Below are 26,789 nucleotides of genomic sequence, written 5' to 3' on the forward strand. Positions count from 1 at the left end.
TGGAATCTGGATCGGGAGAGCTTGGAAAAGATAGGTAAATTTCGGGAGTATGTTCATTTTAATGAGATTGCACCAGGAATGGAGGCCAGAATGCCACCCGTGAAGCAAACTGTGGATCTTACTGACAAGGGGTGGGGGGAAGTTCAACATAAACGTACGCGTGATGTCCGGTGGAATGTAAGTACCTAAGAACTTAAGGGATGTATGGGTCCATTTAAAATGAAAATTGGACTGCAAGTCTAGTAACGTTTGCGGGGGGACTGCAACCCCTTGGCCTCTAATTTCAAGAAGTATCCCGTATATCTGGAATTCCCGAAGGAGATTTGGCAAGGAAACTCTGGGATTCGTCAGTGAGAACAGCATGTCATCCACATAGGCAGATATATCTTGCACTCAATAGTACCCATTTGGAGTCCCGTTATGTCTGAGTTTTGTCAAATTGTGGAGAGAAAGGGTTCCAATGACAGTGCGAATAATACTCACGAAAAGACAAGGGGTCCCAGATGACTTTACTTTATGGACCAGGGTAAGCACCTTAATGGTGTTGTCCCTATCTTCCCTGGTGGGAATAAAACCTAACTGGTCAATCTGTATAAGGGACTGCAAGTGCTGTGCCAATCACGTGGCGAGGATTTTAGAGAATAGTTTTAGGACCAAATTTAGGAGGGAAATGAGTCTGTAGCTCCCACATAGGCCCGGGTCTTTGCCCTCCTTAGGTATCAACGAGATGTGGGCTCTAAGGGTATCCTCAGGAAAATCCCCATTCGAGCTCACAGTATTAAAGAAATTCACCAAGCGCGGGCCGAGAATAGGGAGGAAGGTCTTATAGTATTGTGCGGTATATCCGTCAGGGCCCGGAGGCTTACCCACCTTCGGAGGTCCCACGGCCGTCTGGACTTCTTCCAGTGTAATTGGGTCCTCCAAGTACTCCCGTGATTCCGATGAGAGGGTTGGTAGACCAGAAACGGTTACATATCTGTCTATATTGTCCTGTCCGGACCCTGAATCGGGCAGGTTGTAGAGATCAGAGTAAAATTTTTCAAAGACTTCGGCTATTTGGGTTGGGGTAGAGGCCCTCTGGCCATTCTCATCTATCAACTGTGGTATGTAAGAGGCAGATTTCAACTCCTTTACCGACTTGGCTAAGATTTTTCCGCATTTGTCCCCTGACTCCTACGTCAGTTTACGACAAAACTCGCTTTAAAATGGAGTAGGTCAGTAATCTGGGTACGGAGTGTCCCCAATTCAATCTCTAAGGTCCGTGAGGGGGCATGTTTATGTTTCGCTTCCACAGAGGCAAGTTCACGAAACAGATTAGCAAGTTGTTCCTTCCGTGTTCGTTTGATGCGCGCCCCATGCCTGATAAGTACCCTGCGGAATACTGACTTATGAGCCTCCCAAATTATCCCCGGGTCGCAGTCCTGCGTTTAGTTTTCTTGAAAATAAAAGTCCAATTCCCTGGTCACATCTGCTAAAACTTCCGGTATCTGGAGGAGGCTCTCATTAAGGTGCCAGAATAGAGACCTAGGTGAGGGTGTAGGTAAGGGCTACAGGAGCGTGGTCGGACCAAGTAATATGGCCGATGGAGGAAGAGCGAACCAAGTGCAGTTGGTCATGTGGAATCAAGAAGAAGTCTATCCTCAAGTATGATTTGTGAGGGGAAGAGCAAAAAGAATAGTCCCTTTCCCCGGAGTGTTGCAGACGCCAGACATCAACTAATTGGTCATTCAGTAAACACTTAGTAATCCGCTTTCTAGAGGAAATGAGGAGCGAGGAGCAAGAGGCAGAAGTGTCAACCGATGGCGAAAGGGAACATTAAAGATCCCACCTAATATCAACTGGCCCTCCCGAAAGTCACATAATCTGTGCAGGGTAGTTCTGAGGAACGTGTCTTGGTGATCATTGGGAGCGTACACAGTGGCAAATGTAAAAAGGAGCTCTCCAATGTGGCCCCTAAGAAAAAGATATCGGCCCCCAAGGTCCACCAGAGAATGCTGGAGAACCCAGGGGAGCCTGCTAGAGATCAGAATGGAGACTCCGAGGGGGCGTGTCCAAGATGGCGACCTGAGAGGTTGTGGTTGCCAGAGCTCTGCTGACTTTTCTTATCCGGCCACTAATTTCCATACTTTGAATCCACCTGGTACCTACATCCCTGAGCTCCGGATGTCAGGCAGGACAAAGCGCAAGGGAAAAAAGCATTCTTACCCGGACCCAGCCCCGGTTCTGGCCCTGCAGGCGGCGGCTCCCCTCGTGCAGGCGCGCAATATGGCGTCCCAAACGGAGATGGAGGACCGGGAGGTGGACGCCGAGATTGGATTCCGGGAGGTCATAGCGGCTATTGCCACCTGTCAAGCGGCGCTGACTAACAAGATTGAGGCTGTGCAACTGGATGTCGGCCTGGTCCGTCAGGACCTAGATAAGCTGCGGTCGCGGGTGACAGAGACGGAGCAGCGTGTGAGCAGAGTGGAGGATCTTACCTCGGAGCACGTGGAGTCCATACGCACCCTCCATACACGAGTGCGAGCCCTGGAGTACAAAGCCGACGACGCCGAGAACAGGAACCGGCGGAGCAATCTCTGTATCGTCGGCCTGCCCGAGGGAGTCGAGGGGAGGAACCCCACCGTATTTGTGGAGGAAATGTTGCGTGGCCTCCTTCCTGAAGCGCAATTCTCACCCTATTTTACAGTTGAGAGGGCGCATCGGGTTCCCCCCACCCCGGGACCTCCGGGTGCGCGGCCGCGCACACTCATCTTCAGGCTCCTGCACTTTCGGGATCGGGACGAAGCTCTTAGGGCGGCCCGTCGCACGGGAGATCTCACATACCAGAATGCCACCGTAATGCTGTTCCCGGATTACTCTCTGGAGACACAGAAGCTGCGAAGGTCATTTGATCATGTGAAGTACAGCGTTCTTTTCCCGGCTCGGCTGCGGGTACAGAAAGGTACACTTTTGCTGTCATCCCTGTCTTGATTTAGATGTACTTTTCTCCCCCCGGCCCCTCTTACTTACCTCCTGTGTGAGTCTCTCCTGTAGGTCGTGAGATTCGAGGGGATTTCTCACTCTTTGTACTCAGGCCCTGCCCCCCACTGTACGCATGGACATGTACATCAGCGAACGTTTTTGGAGCGAACGCCTGTAGCTAACGTCCGTTGAGGGCTTCGATGGCTGATGTCAATACCGATTGCAGTTGCTGCGGCCCCCCATCAGGTCGGGGCCTGGGGTTGTTTGCCTCCGCTGGATTTGATGGAAACTGACTGCACAGTCTGGACTTAGTGGCGGAGCGTTGGGGACATGGGACCCTGGAAGATATGCGCTACTGTGGCGGGGAGTAGCTCTTGAGAAGTGCTCTCTTTATTATCCTTGACTTGTGGCCATTCGGAGTCCGGGGGGGGAATGTGTTTATTGCATGTCTTGAGACAGAACTGTTTATTTTCTCCCCTGCAGGTCTCCCGCTCGGGGAGGTTATTCCGGGACTTTCTGTAGCAACCTAAGTTTGGAACCCCCACCGGGAGGTGGGAGATTTGTTATACTTGGTCAGCACCTCTATGGCCCACTGGTGCCTTTGCGCAGAACCTCACGCTATGTTTCTGTGCCCTCCATAGCAAATGACTTGGTTACTGGTTTGGGGGATTAAAGTGCCCCCGGGTTTGGGGCGGGGTGCGGGGAGGGGGGGACTGTTTATATCTGCCGTTGCAGGTGGGGTTGTGTTTCTTTTTCTGTTTTTTGTTATTTTCGTTTGTGTTGGAGTGTCTTTATGGCTCAAGGGGACATGCTCACTTTTCTCTATAGCCTGGTATGGATATGTTCAGCTTGCACCTTTCTCTGAGGGGCTGCTGGGGGGGGTCCGGGGAGGGGGGGGGATCCTGTGGATTGTGACACTTTATATGCTTTCCTGGCCTGATGGGTGAGATCTCGCTTATCTCTTGGAATGTCCGAGGCCTTAACTCGGCGACCAAGCGTTCCCTAGTGTTCAAATTTTTACAGAGATTTAACCCCCACATTTGTATACTCCAAGAAACCCACCTGCTTGGCTCGCGGATACTTGGAGTCCGCAGGGCCTGGGTGGGCACTCATTATCACGCAACTTATTCCAACTACGCTAGAGGTGTCAGTGTCCTGATCCACAGGTCCCTCCCGGTTCAGATCAAGGAGGTACGGACGGACCCTGGGGGCCGGTTTGTGCTTCTACATATGTCTGTATATGATAAAGATATGGTGTTAGTGGGCCTCTACCCCCCCCCCCCCCGGCGAACGGGCAGCTATTATATGACATTATGCATTTGGCCTTGGGTTTTCATACCTCGGAGATCCTCTTAGTTGGGGATTTTAATTTAGTGCCTCAACAGGACTTGGACAGACTGCGCTCTACCTCCCGGGCTGGTGGGGAACTTCAGAGTTGGGCTGACACCTTTTCCCTTACTGATCTCTGGCGCCACTTTCATCCCAGTGGTCGTGAATTCACTTGCCACTCTGCTACTCACCGAGCGATGTCTCGCATAGACCTGGCTTATGCCTCTCCTGGGGCTCTGAGATGGACCAGGTCTGTGCGACACCTGCCTAGAGGGATCTCTGACCATGCCCCTCTCATGCTTACCTTGTCCTTGTCCCGCCCGCCAAATTCGAGGGTGTGGCGTCTGTCCGGGTTCTGGGCCACTGATGAGCGGTTGCGGGAAAAAACTGAAGAGGCTGTCAGTAATTTTTGGCAGCACAATGCTGACTTTGAGAAAGGTTCTATTGTGTGGGACTCCTTTAAAGCTGTGCTCCGGGGACATTACATCTCCAATATTGCTTCCTTGCGCAAGGCAGCGTCTCAATCCCTTACAGACTTGGAGGGGCGGTGTGGTAGGTGGGAGGCGGAGTATGTTCGCACGGGAGGGGAGGAGGCCTATCGGAGGTGGCAGGAGGCAGTCCGGGATGTTTCCCTGCTGGCTGTGACCCAGACCCAGGAATCGCTGCTACACTCTAAGCAGAGGATTTTTGAATATGACAACAAGAACGGTAGGCTGTTGGCGTGGCTGGCGAGGGTTCGCTCGGCTTCCACACACATTGCCAGTATCCGTGATGCTCAGGGACGGGAGCTCACCTCCCCTGAGGACATAAATAATATGTTTTATGAATTTTTTAAAGGGGTGTACGAGTCTAGGCGAGGCTACTCGGACGCTGCACTGACGGGCTATCTGGCGGGCATCCCCTTTCCGGTGTTGTCTGCAGAGCAGAGGACGATGCTGGACGGGGCGATTGCGCTGGAGGAGATCCAGTTGGCGATTGGAGGCCTTCAAGCGGGCAAGGCCCCGGGCGCTGATGGTCTGCCGGCGGAGTTTTACTCCCAACATAGTGATGTGCTGGCTCCTAAATTTAAGAGCCTCCTTGATGGGCTCGGAGAGGAGGACTGCCTTCCGGATTCCATGGGGGATGCTATCATTGTCCTCATTCCAAAACCGGGTAAAGACCCTCGGGATTGTGGGGCTTATCGTCCAATTTCTCTCTTGAATGTGGATGCCAAGCTGTTAGCGAAGATTCTAGCCACTAGATTGAATTCGGTGATCTCGACCCTGATTCACGCTGATCAAACGGGTTTTATGCCTGGAAAGGGCACCGATATCAACATTAGGCGCTTGTTCCTTAACCTTTCTATAGCTCATGAGACACCGGGGTCCCGTGCAATTGCCTCTCTCGATGCCGAGAAGGCATTTGACTCGGTAGAGTGGGGCTTCCTCTGGGGGGTGCTCGGTTGTTTCGGGTTCGGCCCTGTATTTACGAGATGGCTCAGATTGCTCTACAGAGCTCCCAGGGCCAGGGTGCGCACAAACGCCTGGCTGTCGGGGCCCCTCTCTCTTCAGAGGGGCACCCGGCAGGGATGCCCTCTATCGCCGGGGTTGTTTGCTCTGGCCCTGGAACCCCTGGCAATCCTCATTAGAGAGTCGTCGGTTATTAGGGGTTTTCGGAAGGGGGATCTGGAGGAACGGATTTCCCTGTACGCCGACGATGCCCTTCTCTACTTAAATGACACGGGTCCGTCGCTATCGGAGGCGCTCGCGATTTTCAACAAATTTGGTTCCTTTTCGGGGATTTGTATAAATTGGTCCAAATCAATCTTGTTCCCTGTGGACGACCAAGTGCCCTCGCCGGCCAGTAGTATCCCACTGCAGAGGGCTGCCGAGTTCAGGTATCTCGGGGTGACGGTGGCTAGGGATCCTGCTCGGTATTACGCTCTAAATGTGCTCCCTCTTCTCCGCGCCCTGAGAGAGAGATGCCGGTCCTGGTCCGGACTCCCATTGAATATCATAGGGCGCATAAATATTCTGAAAATGGTACTCCTCCCCAAATTTAATTATATTTTTCGAAATTGCCCTGGCTGGATTCCGGGGTCTTTTTTCAGGGAGGCGGATAAGCTCATTGGGTCCTTTATATGGAACGGATCGTCCCCCAGGCTGGCTAGGTCTGTTTTACAGTCTCCAACGAATGTCGGTGGCCTCTCCCTCCCCAATTTAAGGGCCTACTACTGGGCGGCTATACTGGTTACGGTTTTGTGGTGGTTTGCGGCGTCGAGGTCGAATGGGGCTGTGAGCCTGGAGGCGGCTGTTGTGGGCTCGCTTACGGACTTGCAGGAGCTGGTTTACAGGGGAGTGGCGGCGAACACGGCGCTCCCCGGCCCGACGAAGACGACGCTCAGGGTTTGGCGAGTAGCAGGGCGAAGGTTTGCGAGACCGAATTGCTGGTCTCCGGCCCAGCCACTGTGGGGTAACCCGAACCTGCCGCACTTTAGGTCGATCCCGGACCCGCAGGTCTGGGTGCGATTCGGAATAAATACGCTGGGGGACATCCTGTCGTCGGGAGGGATGCTTTCCTTTGCTCGTCTGGCAGGACCGCGCGCCATGCCTGGTTGGATGTATTTCAGATACCTCCAGCTGCGCCATGCTGTTAGAGCTCAATTTTCTATATCCCCGACCTTACAATTCACTCCACTTGAAGAATTATTCACGGGGGGAGGGCCCAAAGAAACCCCTCTCGGATGTGTACCGGGTGGTCTTCCCAATTGAATCTACGAGGCTGAATCTGCTTTGGAGTAAGTGGCAGGTTGATATCCCTGCTCTGGAGAGGGAGGATTGGGAGGAATGCCTGGAGAGGGGTACTAAACTGGTTATATCAGCAAGTGATAAACTCGTCCAGACGAAATTTCTTCATCGGGTGTACCTCACTCCAGTGCGTCTGTCCAGGATATATCCCACTAGAGATCCCCACTGCCCAGGGTGTCGAACTGAGGTTGGAACATACCTGCATATGTTCTGGGAGTGTCGACGGCTGGAGGATTTCTGGTTAGGCGTTTTTGATCACTTAAATACCCGGCTGGGGTTAGGGGTCCCTCGGTCCCCTGCACTAGCCTTATTGGGCATCCATCCAGATGAGCTCACGCCTTACTACTCGAAGCTATTGACCTCCTATCTCCTCTTCTATGCGAAGAAGGTGATTTTGTGTAAATGGCTTTCGGAGCGCCCCCCAAGTGTAGCCCGGTGGGAACGAGCAGTCGACGCTGCCCTCCCATTATACAAGCTAACGTACCATAATCGGGGTTGTCCGTGGAAGTTTGACAAGATCTGGCTCCCGTGGACCTCCAGGACAGCCACTGGAGGATAGAGTTGGGATCATGGCTGGCCTGCCCTCCAGTTTGTTTGGGTCTGCTCCCCCCCCCCCCTTTCTCCCCTCCTCCCCCTCGGTGGGTCCCCCTCCCTCCCCCCCCCCTCCCCTCCCCCTCCTTTCCCCCCCCCCTCATATCCCCCTTCCTCTGCCCTTACCCCCCCCTTCCCTCCCCATCTCCCATCCGCCGATGCTTACTATGAAGACCTAAGCTTACTTATATGGGTATATCTCCTGTATTGTGTTCGGTGATAGATGATCTGTTCTTGGCCTCACTGTCGGGGTATTCGATTATCCCTTTTCTGTTATGTGATACTCTGAACTACAATGTTAGTCTGTAACTACTTGGCTGTACAATTGAGTTGTTCCTCTGCCTCATTCTGTTTTGTATCCTGATGTGATATCTTTGAAATAAAGCACTCCTGTTTTAAAAAAAAAAAAAAGAATGGAGACTCCCTTGGTCTTAGAGGAGGGGTTAGTAGAGTGGTAGACCTTAGGGAAGGATCTCGACCGTAGAAAGGGGAGGCTAGTATTTTAAAAATGTGTTTCTTGTATAAAGGCCACATCAGTACAGGAAGTCTTCAGTTCTCACAGGAGGATCCACCATTTTTCAGGGGAGTGCAGTCCCTTAACTTTTAGAGAGGTGACCTTGACTAAATCTGCCATCGCTCCTCGGGGAGGGGGAGGGGGACGTCAGAGAAACGCAAAGAAAGTTGAACCAAGGTAGGTATTGGGTAGGTAATGAATGGCGGGAACTAAGGGGGAGAATGGAAGGGCAAATGGAAGGAAAGGTAAAGGGAAAAAGAGGCCGGGCACCTCAACCCCAGGGGGAGAGGGAAATTAAGGGTTGTCCACACTCAACAGTACAGGAAGGGTATACTAAAACAGCACAATTATGCTATAGCGCTTACCAGATGTACACTGGATTTAAAGTGCCGTCCTACTTGGGTTGGTGGGTAGACAGGCCGGAGAGGGAGCCCCCGGGTCCCAGTCCCCCCAGTCCTGGCAGTGGTAAATGTCACGTCTGATACCGGTATGCAAATAAAAGACAATCAGTAACATCATAGAACCAAAAAACAATAGTATAATCAAAACCGAGGTAGAGCATATAACTATCAGCACTAAACGTAGGCATGCATGAGGGAGCCCGTCACAACAGAAAAGGCATCACAGAATAGGATCCACCATCCCCCGTCCCATACCCCAAAAGTACATGCAGCCCCGAACAAATGCATTTCTCCATTTGGCAGATTGTCCTCTCCTTACCCCCTCTCCCCCGTCCAAGCCCCGGGGGGGAAAAGGGGGAGGGAAGGGGGGAAATGGGGGAAGGGGCGAAAGGGGGAAGGGAAAGGGGGGAGGGGAGGGAAGGAGGAAGGGAGGGAGGGAAGGAGGGGCAGCTAGGGAGAGGGGACAAACATGCGGAAATGTCAAGTCCTTTAGCGCACTCACACCAGCAGCCACCCAGACCCCATAAATTTCAACTCCTCCCCTCCATGGTCACCACATCAAGATGAAAGAGGAGCAGCCCTGGTCGGTGCATGGAAAATCCAGTAGGCAAGGGACTGGGGCCACCATCCCTCCATCCAATGGGTGACTTCACCCGAGCAGCAGTCCTGGGGCCCGCCAATTAGTGTCTCTCCTGCATCGTCATCGGGGGCTGTGTAGAGCATCCAGAGGGAGGCTGGGACTGCCCAAACAGTAAGGGGTAATTCCTCCAGGGGGGTCCAGAGTCAAACTGGAGGGAGGCAGTGTCTCATACCAATAGGCTCAATAAATAAGTCATCCAGGGTGTCCCCGAAAGCTGCAGAAGGGAATGGCGGCAAAGAGTAGGTGGGGGCCAGAGGGGGTGGGGACGAGGGGCACAACCAGGGGGAGGGGACACATATGCGGGAATGTCAAGTCCTTCCAGTACAGCGCACTAGGTATCACTCAGACCCCCCAAAGTGCAACTCCCCCCTCTAAGGTCAAGATTCCAGAAGGGAAGATGAGCCGCCCTGGTCTGTACATGAAAGAACCTGCTGCCAAGGGGTTGGGGCCATCATCCCTTCCTCCAATGGGAGATGCCACCGGCATGACAGCCCCATGTCCTGTCAAGTGGTGCCCCTCTGACAATGTCGTCGGGGTATATGTGGAGCATCCAGGGGGAGGCAGGGACCACCCAAACAGTGAGGGGTAAAGCCTACTCCAGGAGGATAGTGCTGTCTTGTACAGTTGGAAAATTAGACAAGTCATCCAGTGTGAATTTGAAGATTTTAGTGTTGCGCAATGTACAGGAGAGTTGGGGAGGGGGGAGGGGGGGAAGAAGGGGGGAGAAAAAAGAAAAAAGGGAGGGGAAAAGAGGGAAGGAATGGAAAGAGGATGAAAAAGGAAGTAAGGGATGAAGGGGGAAATGGGCAAAGGAACAAGAGAGTTGCAGACAGAAGGATACTAGAAAGAGAATAAAAATATGGATAGTGACTAAATGTAAACAGTGCCTTTTAGACTAATAAAGTGCGTGATTGGCTAAAATAAAAAATCATAAATAAATGCCATAAAAAATGATAATATCAATCATGAATAAATGCCTAAGCACATAAATAATAAAACCAAAAAGCTGTGCAAAACTGCAATATAATGTGCCAGGTGAATATATAAATAAAGAGACAGTCCGAGGTATATAACCAAATATCAGCAATTTTCAGATACTCACATAAGCACAATACCATGTGACATGCCAAGTGAGAAAAAACAAATCTCAATAAATCCAATGAACATATAAACACAAAATAAGTATTCCATGCAGTGCATTTATGTGCAAATGATGCTAGCAGCAATACAGGACATAACCATTGCAAGTGAAAAAGGATGAAAAAACTGAGTAAAAAACAAATAAAGTGCTAATAGTCAATATGAACTATTCAGAAATATAAACGTGCAGTGTTCTAAAGAGAAAACTCTTTGCTTCAGACTCCAGTTACATGTGCAAACATATAGGTGCAGTGACTTTTCCTTTCTGTCATCCAATGAATGAACGGATGTGCCCTTACCTCACGGCTGTGAGGTTACAGCCTTAATAAAATAATGATGAATAACTTGCTCCGATTCCTATAGCCTTAGGGTAGGTGTGCCTCACAAAATAAGGAGATGGTAATCCATAGTGTAGTAGTTTAAACGAATAAATGCACTGCATGGAATACTTATTTTGTGTTTATATGTTCATTGGATTTATTGAGATTTGTTTTTTCTCACTTGGCATGTCACATGGTATTGTGCTTATGTGAGTATCTGTAAATTGCTGATATTTGGTTATATACCTCGGACTGTCTCTTTATTTATATATTCACCTGGCACATTATATTGCAGTTTTGCACAGCTTTTTGGTTTTATTATTTATGTGCTTAGGCATTTATTCATGATTAATATTATCATTTTTTATGGCATTTATTTATGATTTTTTATTTTAGCCAATCACGCACTTTATTAGTCTAAAAGGCACTGTTTACATTTAGTCACTATACATATTTTTATTCTCTTTCTAGTATCCTTCTGTCTGCAACTCTCTTGTTCCTTTGCCTATTTCCCCCTTCATCCCTTACTTCCTTTTTCATCCTCTTTCCATTCCTTCCCTCTTTTCCCCTCCTTTTTTTTCTTTTTTCTCCCCCCTTCTTCCCCCCCCCCCCCCCCTCCCCCCTCCCCTACTCTCCTGTACATTGCGCAACACTAAAATCTTCAAATTCATATTGCTTAGGGAGTAGGTCAAGCTCCTCTCTAGTGTTTGCAGCAGTTTTTCATTTTCCCTGTTTGGTTGGTTGGCGCAGAGGTATTCTATACATCAAGTCATCCAGTGTGTTCCTGTGAGCAGCGGAAGGAAAGGTTGGTAAGGATTATGAATGGGTGGGGGCCAGGGAGTGCATAAAACTGCCACCAGATGACCGGGGCAGAGAGGGCAAGGGGATGAAAGTCAGATCTGGTAGGTGGGGGGGTGAGGAGTGTCCCTCATATTACTCACGTTGGCCATCCCTTTTAGCTGAGCGCTCTGCATACCCAGGACGTTCTTCTGTATAATCTAGCCTATCTGTATACATTAGCCTGTCTTTTGTACACATTAGCCTCTCTGTATCAACTAGCCGGTCCTCTGTATACACTAGTCCGTCTGTATACACTAGACAGGCTTGGTTACACAGACTTGCTAGTGTATACAGATGTACTAGTGTATACAGAGGACCGGCTAGTATATACAGAGAGGCTAATGTGTACAACAGACAGGCTAGTGTATACAGATAGGCTAGATTATACAGAAGAACGTCCTGGGTATGCAGAGATGGAGACTAGGGTATACAGAGAGAGAGGCTAGAGTATGCATACTTGCTAGTGTATACAGACGGACTAGTGTATACAGAAGACCGGCTAGTTTATATAGAGAGGCTAATGTGTGCAAAAGAAAGGCTAGTGTATACAAATAGGCTAGATTATAGAGAAGAACGTCCTGGGTATGCAGAGATGGTGGCTAGGGTATACAGAGAGAGAGGCTGGGTTACACAGAGAGGCTGGTTTATGCAGACTTGCTAGTGTATACAGATGGACTAGTGTATACAGAGAGGCTTGGGTATACAGAGAGCTAATGTATACAGAGAAGCTAGTGTATACAAAAGACATCCAAGGGTACACAGAGAGGCTTGTGAATGCAGAAGACGGGCTAGTTTATACAGAGAGGCTAAAGTGTACAAAACACAGGCTAGTGTATATAATTATACAGAAGAATGTCCTGGGTATGCAGAGATGGAGACTAAGGTATACAGAGAGAGAGGCTAGAGTACGCATACTTGCTAGTGTATACAGATGGACTAGTGTATACAGAAGACATTTCTAGTTTATACAGAGAGGCTAATGTGTACAAAAGACAGGCTATTGTATACAAATAGGCTAGATTATAGATAAGAACGTCCTGGGTATGCAGAGATGGAGGCTAGGGTATACAGAGAGAGAGGCTGGGTTACAAAGAGAGGCTAATGTATGCAGACTTGCTAGTGTATACAGGCGGCCTAGTGTATACATAGAGGCTTGGGTATACAGAGAGATAGTGTATAAAGAGATGCTAGTGTATACAAAAGGCAACCAAGAGTAGACAGTGAGGCTCGTGCATACAGAGGAAAGGCTACAGAGAGGCTAATTTGTACAAAAGACAGGCTAGTGTATACAGATAGGCTAGATTATACAGAGGAAGGTCTTGGGTATGCAGAGATGGAGGCTAGGGTACCCAGAGAGAGACTGTGTTACACAGAGAGGCTAGAGTATGCAGAAGACCGGCTAGTTTATACAGAGAGGCTAATGAGTACAAAAGGCAGGCTAGTGTATACAGATAGGCTAGATTATACAGAAAAACTTCCTGTGTATGCAGATATGGATACTAGGGTATACAGAGAGAGAGGCTGAGTTACACAGACTTGCTAGTGTATACAGACGGAATAGTGTATACAGAAGACCGGCTAGTTTATACAGAGAGGCTAATGTGTACAAAAGACAGGCTAGATTATATAGAAGAACGTCCTGGGTATGCAGAGATGGAGGCTAGGTTATACAGAGGGAGAGTTTTTTTTTATACAGACAGGCTAGTGTATGCAGACTTGCTAGAGTATACAGACAGACTAGTGTGAGGCTATTATAATTGGAATGAGGCTGGGGTAATAAGATTGGCTCGGGTATACGGCGAGGTACACCCTAGAAAAGAAACAGAAAACAGAAAAGTCAAACAAGGTAATACAGATAGGCTAATGTTATTCCCCTGAGCCTAGTGTATACAGAAGAATGGCTAGTGTATACAGAGAGGCTAGTGTGTACAGATAGGCTTGGGTATACAGAAGACAGTCTGGGGAATTCAGTGAGGCTAGTGTATGCAGAGAGGCTGGGACACCGAGACTATTGTAAAAAGAATGCAGGCTAGTGTATATAGATTATGAGCACGTGTATACAGAAGACAGAGAGGCTAGTCTATATAGAGAGGCTGGTGTACACGGAGAGATTAATGTATACAGAAAGGCTAGCGTGTAAAGCAGACAGGACTTTATATATTTGCTAATGCAACTACTTCTGAATCATGTAAAGCGTTACAGTGCTTTTTTCGTTCTTTGCTGCTGTTAAAAGGTCAGTGGTGTGTTGTCAGTGGTGATATCAATGTGACAGTTAATGTGGAGAACTACAAATATACAAAATATAGCAAAAGAGTGCTAAGTTTATTTTGTTATGTCATTGACTGATAGACGTTAAGTAATTGGCCGTTATTGGTTTTGCAGTACATGGTTTATTTTGTTCTGGAAGCACTGAGAAGACTGATATTAGATGAGTGATCTGCACATTTCGCTTACTATTGCAGAGAGATACCGGCTAAATGTTTGTATCTTAATATGTGCTGCGTGTAAGGCCGCGTACACACGGGTGGACTGTTCGCCCAACCTTGTCCGCTGAACAGTGTTTGGGCGGACAGTCCGCTCGTGTGTGGGCTTTCAGCGGACAGTTTCAGCGGACAGTTGGACGGACAAAGTCTTTCGGAAATTCCGAAAAACTGTCCGCTGAAACTGTGTTTGAGCGAACAGTCCGCCCGTGTGTGGGCCTGTCCGCTGTACTTTCGAAATGAGCGGACTGTTCCCGCTCGGAAAGTCCGCCCATTTCGAGCGCGTGTACAGGTAGGCGGGGCCCGCGAAGGAGACGTCGCGGGCTCCGCCGCCTGGAATGGGCTTAAAGGGGAACCCCAACGCCGAAAAAAATCGGCGTAGGGGTTCCCCCCAAGTCCACACCAGACCCTTGTCCGAGCACGCTACCCGGCCGGCCAGGAAAGGGGGGCGAGCGAGCGCGCCCCCCCTCCTGAGCCGTACCAGGCCGCGTGCCCTCAACATGGGGGGGTGCCTTGGGGAAGGGGGGGCCGCGCGGCCCCCCCACCCCAAAGCACCTTGTCCCCATGTTGATGAGGACAAGGGCCTCTTCCCGACAACCCTGGCCGTTGGTTGTCGGGGTCTGCGGGCGGGGGGCTTATCGGAATCCGGGAGCCCCCTTTAAGAAGGGGGCCCCCGGATACCGGCCCCCCACCCTATGTGAATGAGTATGGGGTACAATGTACCCCTACCCATTCACCTGTGAAATAAAGTACAAAAAAAAACACAACACATGGAAAAAGTATTTTATTGCACAGCTCCGGGGGTCTTCCGTCTTCGGGGGTCTTCTCGCCGGACTCCTCCGCTATGTGTGTGTAGCTCTTTTGCTAGCGGAGGAGTCCGGCTTTCTTCCTCCCCGCCGCCGGCCTCTTCTCCCGACTTCGGGGGTCTTGTCCCCCTCTTCGGTTCTTCTGCCGGGCCACCGCGCCTGGTCCGGTGGCCCGGTCTTCTGTCGCCGTCTTCCGTTCTTCTGTCGCCGCCTTCGGTTCTTCTGCCGGGCCACCGCGCCTTCTTGTAGCTCTTTTACAGGCGGTGGCCCGGTCTTCTGTCGCCGCTGTCGTCGTCGCCGCCGCCGCCGCCTTCCGTTCTTGTTCTTCTTCTTGTTCTTCTTCTTCTTCTCCTGGAGATGTTGACTCGACGAGCTCTCCGGCCGGAATGCCAGAGCCGCGCTGTGCGGTCACTTATATAGTGACAATGGGGCGGTGTCACATGGTATATGTCACATGGGTTGGTCACATGGTGACCCCGCCCCCTTACGATGTCATAGTCCCCATGTGACATCAACCCATGTGACCAACCCATGTGACATATACCATGTGACACCGCCCCATTGTCACTATATAAGTGGCAGCGGAGCGTGTCCCTGGCATTCCGGCCGGAGAGCTCGTCGAGTCAACATCTCCAGGAGAAGAAGAAGAACAAGAAGAAGAACAAGAACGGAAGGCGGCGGCGGCGGCGGCGGCGACGACGACAGCGGCGACAGAAGACCGGGCCACCGCCTGTAAAAGAGCTACAAGAAGGCGCGGTGGCCCGGCAGAAGAACCGAAGGCGGCGACAGAAGAACGGAAGACGGCGACAGAAGACCGGGCCACCGGACCAGGCGCGGTGGCCCGGCAGAAGAACCAAAGAGGGGGACAAGACCCCCGAAGTCGGGAGAAGAGGCCGGCGGCGGGGAGGAAGAAAGCCGGACTCCTCCGCTAGTAAAAGAGCTACACACACATAGCGGAGGAGTCCGGCGAGAAGACCCCCGAAGACGGAAGACCCCCGGAGCTGTGCAATAAAATATTTTTTCCCTGTGTTGTGTTTTTTTTTGTACTTTATTTCACAGGTGAATGGGTAGGGGTACATTGTACCCCATACTCATTCACATAGGGTGGGGGGCCGGTATCCGGGGGCCCCCTTCTTAAAGGGGGCTCCCGGATTCCGATAAGCCCCCCGCCCGCAGACCCCGACAACCAACGGCCAGGGTTGTCGGGAAGAGGCCCTTGTCCTCATCAACATGGGGACAAGGTGCTTTGGGGTGGGGGGGCCGCGCGGCCCCCCCCTTCCCCAAGGCACCCCCCCATGTTGAGGGCACGCGGCCTGGTACGGCTCAGGAGGGGGGGCGCGCTCGCTCGCCCCCCTTTCCTGGCCGGCCGGGTAGCGTGCTCGGACAAGGGTCTGGTGTGGACTTTGGGGGAACCCCCACGCCGATTTTTTTCGGCGTTGGGGTTCCCCTTTAAGCCCATTCCAGGCGGCGGAGCCCGCGAAGTATCCTTCGCGGGCCCCGCCTACCTGTACACGCGCTCGAAATGGGCGGATTTGCCTCCTCCTTACGTGGGCGAGTCCGTTCATTTCAAAAGTTGAGCGAACTGTTTGCCCAACCTTGTTCGTCAAACAGTCCGCTCGTGTGTGGGCAAGTCCGCTCATGCAAATTTTGAGCGGACTGTTTGCCGAAACTGTTTGACGAACAAGGTTGGGCAAACAGTCCGCGCGTGTGTACGCGGCCTAAGGTAGAAATAAGATGGTTTTGTGTGAGTTGGATTACTAGAATTTAGAGATAGTAATGTGTTTATTTTAATAATAAATATAGCAAAATAACTCAGATTAATATTGAGACAGTATATACAGGTTGGGTTTAAGTGGAAATACACGAAATAACAGCAACAACGTGTGTAGGTTTTTATCACTCGGGTTCATTACGTGTCTTTAACCACCTCGCGTCCGCCCTATAGCCGATTTACGGCCTTAGAGCAGGCGCTTTCCTGCAATTGGCCGTCCCTGGACGTCCTATTGTTTACTTCCGCAATGCCCGCCGCCGCGGGCGCCATCCGCCCCAGTGCCATCCTGCCCCAGTGCCATCCTGCCCCAGTGCCATCCGCCCCAGTGCCATCCGCCCCAGTGCAATCCACCCCACCCCAGTGCCACCTGCCCCCAGTGCTATCTGTCCCCAGTGCCACCTGTTGTCAGTGCCATTTGTCCCCAGTGCCATCTGTCATCAGTGCCACGTATAAGTGGCATCTGTCATCAGTGCCACGTGTCATTAGTGCCACATAGTGCCATCTGTCATCAGTGCCACGTATTAGTGCCATCTGTCATCAGTGCCACGTATCAGTGCCATTTGTCATCAGTGCCACCTGTCAGTGTCATGTGCCATCTGTTGTCAGTGTCACGTGTCATCAATGCCACTTATCAGTGCCATCTGTCATCAGTGTCACGCGTCATCGGTGCCACGTATTAGTGCCATCTGTCATCGGTGGCACATATTAGTGCCATGTATTAGTGCCACGTATTAGTGCCACGTGTCATCAGTGCCACGTATTAGTGCCACGTGTCATCAGTGCCACATATTAGTGTCATCTGTCATCAGTGCCACATATTAGTGCCATCTGTCATCAGTGCCACGTGTCATCAGTGCCACGTATAAGTGTCATCATTTCCACGTATCATTGTCCTGGTATTTCAAAAGTGTAATAAGTAGTCAACAAGTTAGATGTGTAATTTATGCTCCTAGAACACGTGATTGTGCTCCCTGCATGTTGGGCCTCTCTATGTGGCCAGGCTGTGAAAAAGTCACACACATGTGGTGTTGTAATACTCAGGAGCAGTAGCAGAATTTTTTTGGGGGTGTCATTTGTGGTATACACATGCCATGTGAGAGAAATAACCTGTTACAATGACAATTTTGTGGAGAAAAATAAAAAAAATGAAAAATCTTAATTTTTGCAAAGAATTGTGGGAAAAAAATGACAACATCAAAAAGCTCACCATGCCTCTTACTAAATACCTTGGAATGTCTACTTTCCAAAAAAGGGTCATTTGGGGGGTATTTGTACTTTCCTGACTTGTTTGGGTCACAAGAAGCTAGATAGGCCACCAGTACATCAGATGTGATCAATTTTGTGCGATTCGCACCACAGCTTGTAGACTCTATAACTTTCACAAAGACCAAATAGTATCCACTAATTTGGGTTATTTTTTACCAAAGATATGTAGCAGTATAAATTGTGGCCAAAATTTATGAAGAAAAATTAATAATTTGCATAATTCTGTCACAGAAACAAAGAAATATGCGTTTTTTTTCAAAATTTTCGGTCTTTTTTCATTTATAGCGCAAAAAATAAAAACCCCAGAGGTGATCAAATACCACCAAAAGAAAGCTCTATTTGTGGGGAAAAAAAGGACACAAAATTCATTTGGGTACAGTGTTGCATGACTGAGTAATTGTCATTCAAAGTGTGAGAGCACCAAAAGCTGAAAATTGGTCTGGTCAGGAAGGGTGTTTAAGTGCCCAGTAAGCAAGTGGTTAATCATGTAGTGAATATACCCAAAATATAGCATAAGGATGAGAAAGGATAATAACTGGCGGAGGATGACATGGCAAAAAGACAAACTGCATTAGAAATGTGAATGTGAATTAGAGATGAAATGTCAATCCCCATTGGTTACTTACAGGTAACCATTAATACAGTTAACACGGCAAAGTGCGAGATAAGCAGCTAAATATTACTTAATATTGCAGAGGTTAAGTATTGCAGTTGAAAAGAGATCGGAAGTGTTAGTTGCAGTAGCTTCAAAATTACTGAAAAATCATTTCATTACTCTAAATGTTCACATCGGTAGCATTGTATTACTCTTAATATGTGCAGCGTGTAAAGAAGAAATAAGATGGTTTTGTATTATCCTAAAATTAGCAGTATACGTAATAAAGGTGAGTAGGTAACCTGGATTTAGACATAGCAAACTATGATCTATAATCTAATTTAGCAAAATTAGAAAGGGTAATACAGGTCGAGTTTAAGTGGAAATACACAAAATATCTAGCTTACCTTAACATTGTTCAATAGAGCGTTGCAATGTAATACCAAGGCATTATGTCGGAATAGCAATTAGATGAGATGATTGCTGTAATCATGAAATATCAGCAACGACGTGACTAGGTTTCTATCGTTTTTCAGGATCCTTACGACACGTTTAAGGATGAGAAAGTATAATAACTGGCAATGTATGACATGGCAAAGAGTCAAATTGCATTAGAGATGTGAGATAAACATGAAATGTCAATCCCCATTGGTTACTTACATGTAACCATTAATACAGTTAACGCGGCTACATACAGCAAAGTGTGAGCTAAGCAGCTACATTATTTAAGAGTAAATTGACGTAGCTTGAAAATTCCAACGTGTAAATCGTTCCATTAATTTTGTTACGCACGAAGACGGCTTACACTGACTGTTTTCCGTTTCTACTGATTATCGGCATAATGTATCAGTAACCCTGAACATTAATAGTGATAGACATTAGGATGTATGCTTGATGTGAATGTAAAATAGTTGCATTATGTGTTAGTAAATGTAATCAAACTTTATTGCTATCCTTGGCTACTGCAAACACTACTACATCAAGTAAACCGTCCCACTGCTTTTCTCACATTTTGCTGCTGTTAAAAAATGTGTTGCCAGTGTTATTTGTTACAAATGGTTATCAGTGTTACAGTTAATGTGGAGAAGAAGTAATACACAAAATAGAATCAGAAAGAGAATCCTATTGCATAGAGGTAGCAAGAGATGGTTGCATTACTCTTAATGTGCAGTGTGTAAAAGGTTTTAAAAATATGATTTTGTGTGAATTTTGCTTTAACGTAAAAATAGCTGTAACCATTATAACTATGGTTAGGTTTACAATGATTTAGAGATAGTAATCTCTATAATATAATAATAATAAGTATAGCAAAACAAATTAGGAAAATATTGAGGCAGTATATCTAAGTCGAGATAAAGTGAATACACAAAAGGGATCAAGGGATAGTTGCAAAGTAATATTAATATTAAGGAAGAATGTCGGAATAGCAATGAGATTAGATGGTTGCAACATAACACGAAATATGAGCACGGCTAAAATACAGAAAAACAGTACATAATTTAAGAGTACAGTAGAATATAGTATAAATTATTTAAGATTAAATTGACTTAGCTTGAAAAAATCTAAGTTTAAATCATTGAGTAAATCGTTGAGTAAATCGTAAATTTATCAGATAAGTTAGCTCTGAGATTATGATTAATTTGACAGTTACATTACGCGGTCCTTTTCCACTGGTATAATCGTAATGTAATATCAGTAATTGCAGTTAATGTCAGAGATACTCGGTTAATGTCAGAAAAGCAATAAACCTGTTTACATCGTTAGCGAGCGATATTAACATTAGTCTTAGTATGTGCAGCATGTCTGGTAGCAAATGGATGGTTTTGTGAACATTTTGCATTACGGTACAATTAGCGGTAGACCTCATCGAAGTGAATAGATTTAACCGGATTTTGAGATAGTATTTCTAATATTAAATAAAGCAAAATAAGTCAGGATGGTGTGTCGTCAGTGGTTATATCAATGTGACAGTTGATGTGGAGAATTACAGGGGGGCGTGGCCAGCGCATGAGCTGAATGGAAGCTCTGTGAGAGAGCTCTGTGACACGAACGGGCATATTAGCGACAATTTACAGCGAATATCGGTAAAAAAGATACGAACAGACGACGGAAGAGTTCCTGAATCCGAAGGTGATGTCAAAAAAGCGGAAAGACGAACGGAAAATGAAAAAACTAACAACATTCTCCTCTCAGTCAGTGGGAAGGAGAAAAAAAGATGGCACAGATCCTCTCACAGCTGCTGTACCAGCAACAGCCTCCTCAGGGAGAGCGCAATACACTGACAGGCCTGATGCTGCTCTAGAAGAATTACCTCACAAAACACATCTGGAATCTCCTCATGAGGAAGATTACCTCAGCCCTACATGTCGCAGCCCGGCTAAAACTCGTATCAGACTGGATTTCACAGGCCAGGAGGTAAGCTATAAAATACCTCATATTAGTCAAGATAACACAGTCATAACTCCTATAGCTTCACCTATAGCCGCATTCAAATAACCAGCCTATTCTGGACACCCAATTAAAAGAAATGCTATTAACTTTACATACTTCGCTTCATACGGATATTTTACAACTCACAAATCAATTCTCCAAAGCAGTGAACTCCTTAGGTGAAAGAGTACACACTATTGAAAACTCTATGGGAGACATGACCAATACTATTAATGATTTAATAGATGCTCATGAAGAAAATAAAGCTGAAAAAGAGTGGCTTAAATTTAAAATCGCAGATTTAGAAGACCGCTCAAGGAAGAACAATCTCAAAATCAGGGGTATCCCTGAAAATATACAGCAGTCTGATCTTAAAAAATATGCCACTGACTTATTCTCCAACTTGCTGCCAGCTATACCAGCCTTAGAGCTCACAATTGATCGTATCCATCGGATTCCGAAACCGTCATTTCTCCCTCCACAGATACCACGTGATGTACTACTTAGAGTACACTTCTACCATGTTAAAGAACAAATCCTATATAAAGTGCGACATCTAGGACAACTTCCACAACCATATAATACAATCCAGATTTATGCTGACTTGTCTAAACATACTCTAGATATGAGAAGACAACTTTCCACGATTACAAAAGCTCTGCGTAATCATAAAATTGAATACCGTTGGAAACAACCATCTACACTACTGATACAGAAGAACGACACCTACCATACAATCACTTCTGTGGAACAAGGCATTAAGTTACTTCACGCATGGGGTATTATCCCCGAACCAACTCCACCTATCGGAGCTAAGAAGAATCCAGAGAAACTTACGCCACAATGGCATTAGCTTTCATTGACTAGATCCGGTCAAAATACAATCCTATCTATAGGAAACCGATCTATCAGCTTGCCCGCCGTGCCGTGCGATACTAAATCTTTGGAACAGTTGACCTTTGCACTAATTCCCCATTCTAATGTTGCAGTATACATTGAAATGTTTACCACTGCAAGTTAAGTTTAATGTTTGGTTATATTTTTGTTTGTGCTTTTACTTTTATTTTTTTCTTCACAGTATCCTATACACAACTCATAGCATTCAAAGGGACAGGTATGTTGTGAACCTACAAAATTTGAATCAAAACTTTTCAGTCACTAAATTTTTGGACATTCATAGTCATTTCAGACTACAGATTGTTCACATGGAAGTAGAATTTAAAGCTATTATCAGGCTAGTATGTACTTACTTTTTCCATCTTATTAATATCCTTTTATGAGTATAAAGTTAATATCTTTAAATACTAATGGTCTTAACCATCCAGCAAAAAGAGCGTCGATGTGGCAAATGGCTAACACCCAGCGATGTCAAATATTGTGTATACAAGAAACCCATTTCAAAACAGGCGCTATTCCCACTTGCACCCATAAGAACTTTCCTCACATATTTACAGCATCAGGCCAACAGAAAAAAAGAGGAGTACTTATTGCCATACATCATTCAGTTAATTTTCAATTGCATGAATCTATTGTAGATACCAATGGGCGATACCTCATATTAATATGTACCATTGATAATGCACTTACTACATTGGTAAATGTGTATGCGCCTAATAAAAGGCAATCCCATTTTCTGAATGGCCTGATGAGAAAAATAGGTAAATGCCAAAAAGGTGCCTTAATAATTTGTGGAGACTTCAACACAATACATGAACAAGAACTAGACACTTCTAATCCCAAAACCAGAACCAACTGTGCACTTAAATTTTTTTTGAATAAAAGCGATCTCTATGATGTATGGAGATGCCATCATCCTGGAGATCATGAATACACATATCATTCCCTGGTACATAATACCTATACTCGTATCGATTATATTTTTACGGATAAGTGGTTATTGCAGCGGGTGAGGGAGTCTGACATTGCACCCATCACTTGGACTGATCATGCCCCAATTACTATGACTATTCTACCTAAACACTCTCAAACGACCCATTTTCTATGGAGAACAAATGCATATCTTATCAAAATGCCTACCTATGCTACAGCTATACAAAACCAGATAACTGAATTCTTTAAATATAATGTGGGATCGGTGTCAGACTCCGCCACCCTATGGGGTGCTCATAAAGCATTTAGTAGGGGAATCCTAATGCAACTGAATGCTCAATTCAGGAAAAATAAAACGAAACTCATTGAGAAACTTACTGCTGACATTAAAACATTAGATTCCCAAAACCAATCTCACCCATCACAACAACTGAAAACTAAACTACAAATATTACGACAGGAACTCAGAACGACTTTATTGGATACATTTGAAAAACATACTAGAAAACTTAAAGCTAAATATTACCATACTAGCAACAAAGCAGGAAAAAACATAGCACTTCGGATCAAAGGCAGATATTCCAAATCAAAGATTCCATATCTATACCACCCTATTACTAGAGAAAAATTGCAAGACCCCCAAGACATAGCAAATGCATTTAGCTGTTATTATAGCTCCCTTTACAATCTTAAAGATGATTCTTAAACTCCCACACCTACCCCAAAGATAATAAGTGATTTCTTAGATACTATTAATCTCCCATCATTAACTACTGATCAAATCTCTGATCTTAACGTCCCATTTTCAGTGGAAGAAATTGCTAGAACTGTAGACTCCCTGCCAACAATAAATCTCCGGGCCCAGACGGAATGATAGGAGAATACTATAAATTACTTCGAGATATACTGGCTCCCCACTTATGCTCACTTTTTAACGAAGCGGCATCCAAATCAGAATTTCCGGCTGAGATGCTTCAGGCCTTGATCATAACACTGCCCAAACCAGGCAAAGATCCCAATGCTCCCCAAAATTTCAGACCGATTTCATTATTGAACATTGACATCAAAATATACGCCAAAGCAATAGCGAATCGACTGATGAACTACATATCAGACCTCATTCACAAAGATCAATCTGGCTTTACTAAAGGTCGACAATCTTCAGATGCAACAAGACGTCTGATTGATATTATACACTTCACTGAGAGACATCAAACGCCTTCTCTGCTCCTTTCTTTGGATGCAGAGAAGGCGTTTGATAGGGTCCATTGGGGCTATTTACAGTCAGTGCTTTTAAAATTCGGCTTTCATGGAAATATTTTATCAGCAATTTTTGCACTGTATAAGGGCCCCTCAGCGAGAGTATACACAAATGATATGATGTCTAGGCCCTTTGGCATCTCGAATGGAACACGACAAGGTTGCCCCTTATCTCCTTTAATATTTAATTTAGCCATCGAACCTCTAGCAGAACGTATACGATCTGACACAAAACTATCTGGTATAAATATTGGGCAAATAGATAATAAAATAAGTCTGTTCGCAGATGACATAGTGCTTATAGTGTCTGATCCTATTTCATCTCTCCCCAATCTCCAAAATATACTAACGACATTTGGAGCAGCATCATATTATAAAATCAATGAAACTAAGTCCAATATTTTAGACCTAGGATTAGATAACACAACCAGGCAGTTATTGTCTAATAAATACCCCTACCACTGGAAAGACGAGGGGATTTTTTACTTAGGAATCACTCTCACTAACAAAACAAAACAGTTATTTAAAACAAACTTTTTACCATTTAAGAAACATTTTGAAACAGATCTGACAACACTTAGTAAATTCGAATTTACATGGGCTGGTCGCCTGGCAGCTTTCAAAATGATGACCTTACCAAAATTATTATATCAACTCAGGTCCCTTCCAATATGTATCCCTAAATACTACTTTAAATCCTTACAAAGCAGTTTGGGAAAATATCTATGGAATGGCAAAAAATCCCGTTGCGCATACCATATACTAATTAAACATAGAAATATAGGTGGTGCGACCGTACCTGATCTACAGGATTATTATGACGCAACTCTTTTGACCCAATTGCAAGAATGGTTCTTGCCTACTCCTAAAACTTTATGGGGACAAATTGAGAAAGACATCACACGACAGCCTAATATGCAATTCTGGTTACTTAGTAGGAAAATTAAGTCCACAATTACAGCTCAATACCCACCAACGGTGAAAGCGACGCTACACTCTTGGCAGAGAATCATCACATACAAATGGGATAAAACTCCAATAACGGTGTTAAACCCTCCTCTAACAATTATACCAACATTAATTCCTGGCGTACAAATACACGACTGGAATTTGGGTCGGGATATCAAACTTGGTTCCTTCTTCCAACAGGGCTCATTAAAGTCTTTTTCTCAGTTAAGTAATGAATTACAGCTTCCGAATTCTGAACGATCTACATATATTCAAATAGAAAAGTGTCTGCTACACAATCCACAACTCAGAGCTTCAATCCCGGTTAAAATATGGTCTTTCCTCAATAACCATGCCACCTCACAGAAAGGAGTAGCTACAATATACCCAATTCTAGGGGAAAAAAACATACCCAGCAAACTACCTTCCTTCCTTAAATGGGAACAAGATTTGGGGCAAGACTTTTCAATTAAACAATGGATGGCTTCCCTACGAAGCATATATAGGGCCACTGCATGTGTTACACTATGGGAACTGGCACAAAAAATTGTTCAAAGACAATACCTGACTCCACATATCCTAGCAAAATTCAAGGGGAACTCGTCACCTACTTGCTGGAGAAATTGTACCCAATTGGGGACCCTATTTCATATTATGAGGGACTGCCCAAGCTTACATAACTACTGGCAGGCAATCTCCCATTTACTCACTTCCGTAACAGGTATTGTCCTTCAACTTTCACCAGAACTAGCCATTCTGAATATGAATTTACATACGATTCCCAAACAATATCGTAAAATAGTAACACATATACTTTTAGCTGCGAGACTATCCATAACTAGAAAATGGAAAACTGACTCTCTTCCTACTATGACAGAAGTTATAGAATTAACCCAACTCCACCACTCCTACGAATTGTTATTTCCTAATGACAAATCCCTATATATTAAGGAACAACAACTATGGGAACCTTGGAGTACATGGTACAAAAATTATACTTCCACTATTTAGATAATGCTGATTCTTTAATCATATAGAAGAAAGAACTCCTGTGCGTTTTTTAATATATTTTTTTGGATGGCTTTAAAAATAATTTCATAACAAAGTGACAAATATATCACATGTTTGTTTATCTGAATTGAGCTGCGGAGTAAGAATAGATCTTTATTTTCCTTCATAAAAGATAACTACTGTGTTTGAATTTCCTTTAGGATGTTGGACTAGGTACTCCAAGACACAGATAGATCCCTGTGAGGGGTGTCTTGGGGTCCAGAAGTGGCCATTATCCATATCGCTATTTATAAATCTTACAATAATTATATTACAGACTTTATTATACAAATTCTAAGAGACTTACTCTTGTTCGAGTCCCTTTATGACTATGAATATTAGATACTTGGGAATACTACTTTATTCTTTATTGTGGATTATTTGTTTATATGCTATATTGTGCTGAGAAAACCCTGTCACTACATTATACTGTGTTATGTTACTTTTATTACTATATATTATTTTTTTTTGTTTTGTAACCCTTGTTGTAACTAACTCTGCTTAAAATCTCAATAAAAACATTTGAAAAGATGTGGAGAATTACAAATATGCAAAATAGAGCATTAGAACATTAGTCGCTCTGTATAAACTAGCATCTCTGTATACACCAGCCTGCCTTCTGTACCCACTAGACTCTATGTATACACTACCCAGTCTTCTGTATACACTGTCAGCTTTGATGTATACTCAAGCCTATCTTCTGTATACACTAGTTTCTCTATATGCACTGTCCTTTCTGTATACACTCGACCCTCTCTATACACTAACCTCTCTATATACACTAACATCTTTGTATATACTAGCCTCTTTTTAAACTAGCCTCTCTGTGTT

Source organism: Lithobates pipiens, unplaced genomic scaffold, assembly GCF_037356315.1.
Source record: "Lithobates pipiens isolate NorthernLeopardFrog02 unplaced genomic scaffold, aLitPip1_a1.2 Scaffold_10, whole genome shotgun sequence".
Taxonomy (NCBI): Eukaryota; Metazoa; Chordata; class Amphibia; order Anura; family Ranidae; genus Lithobates; species Lithobates pipiens.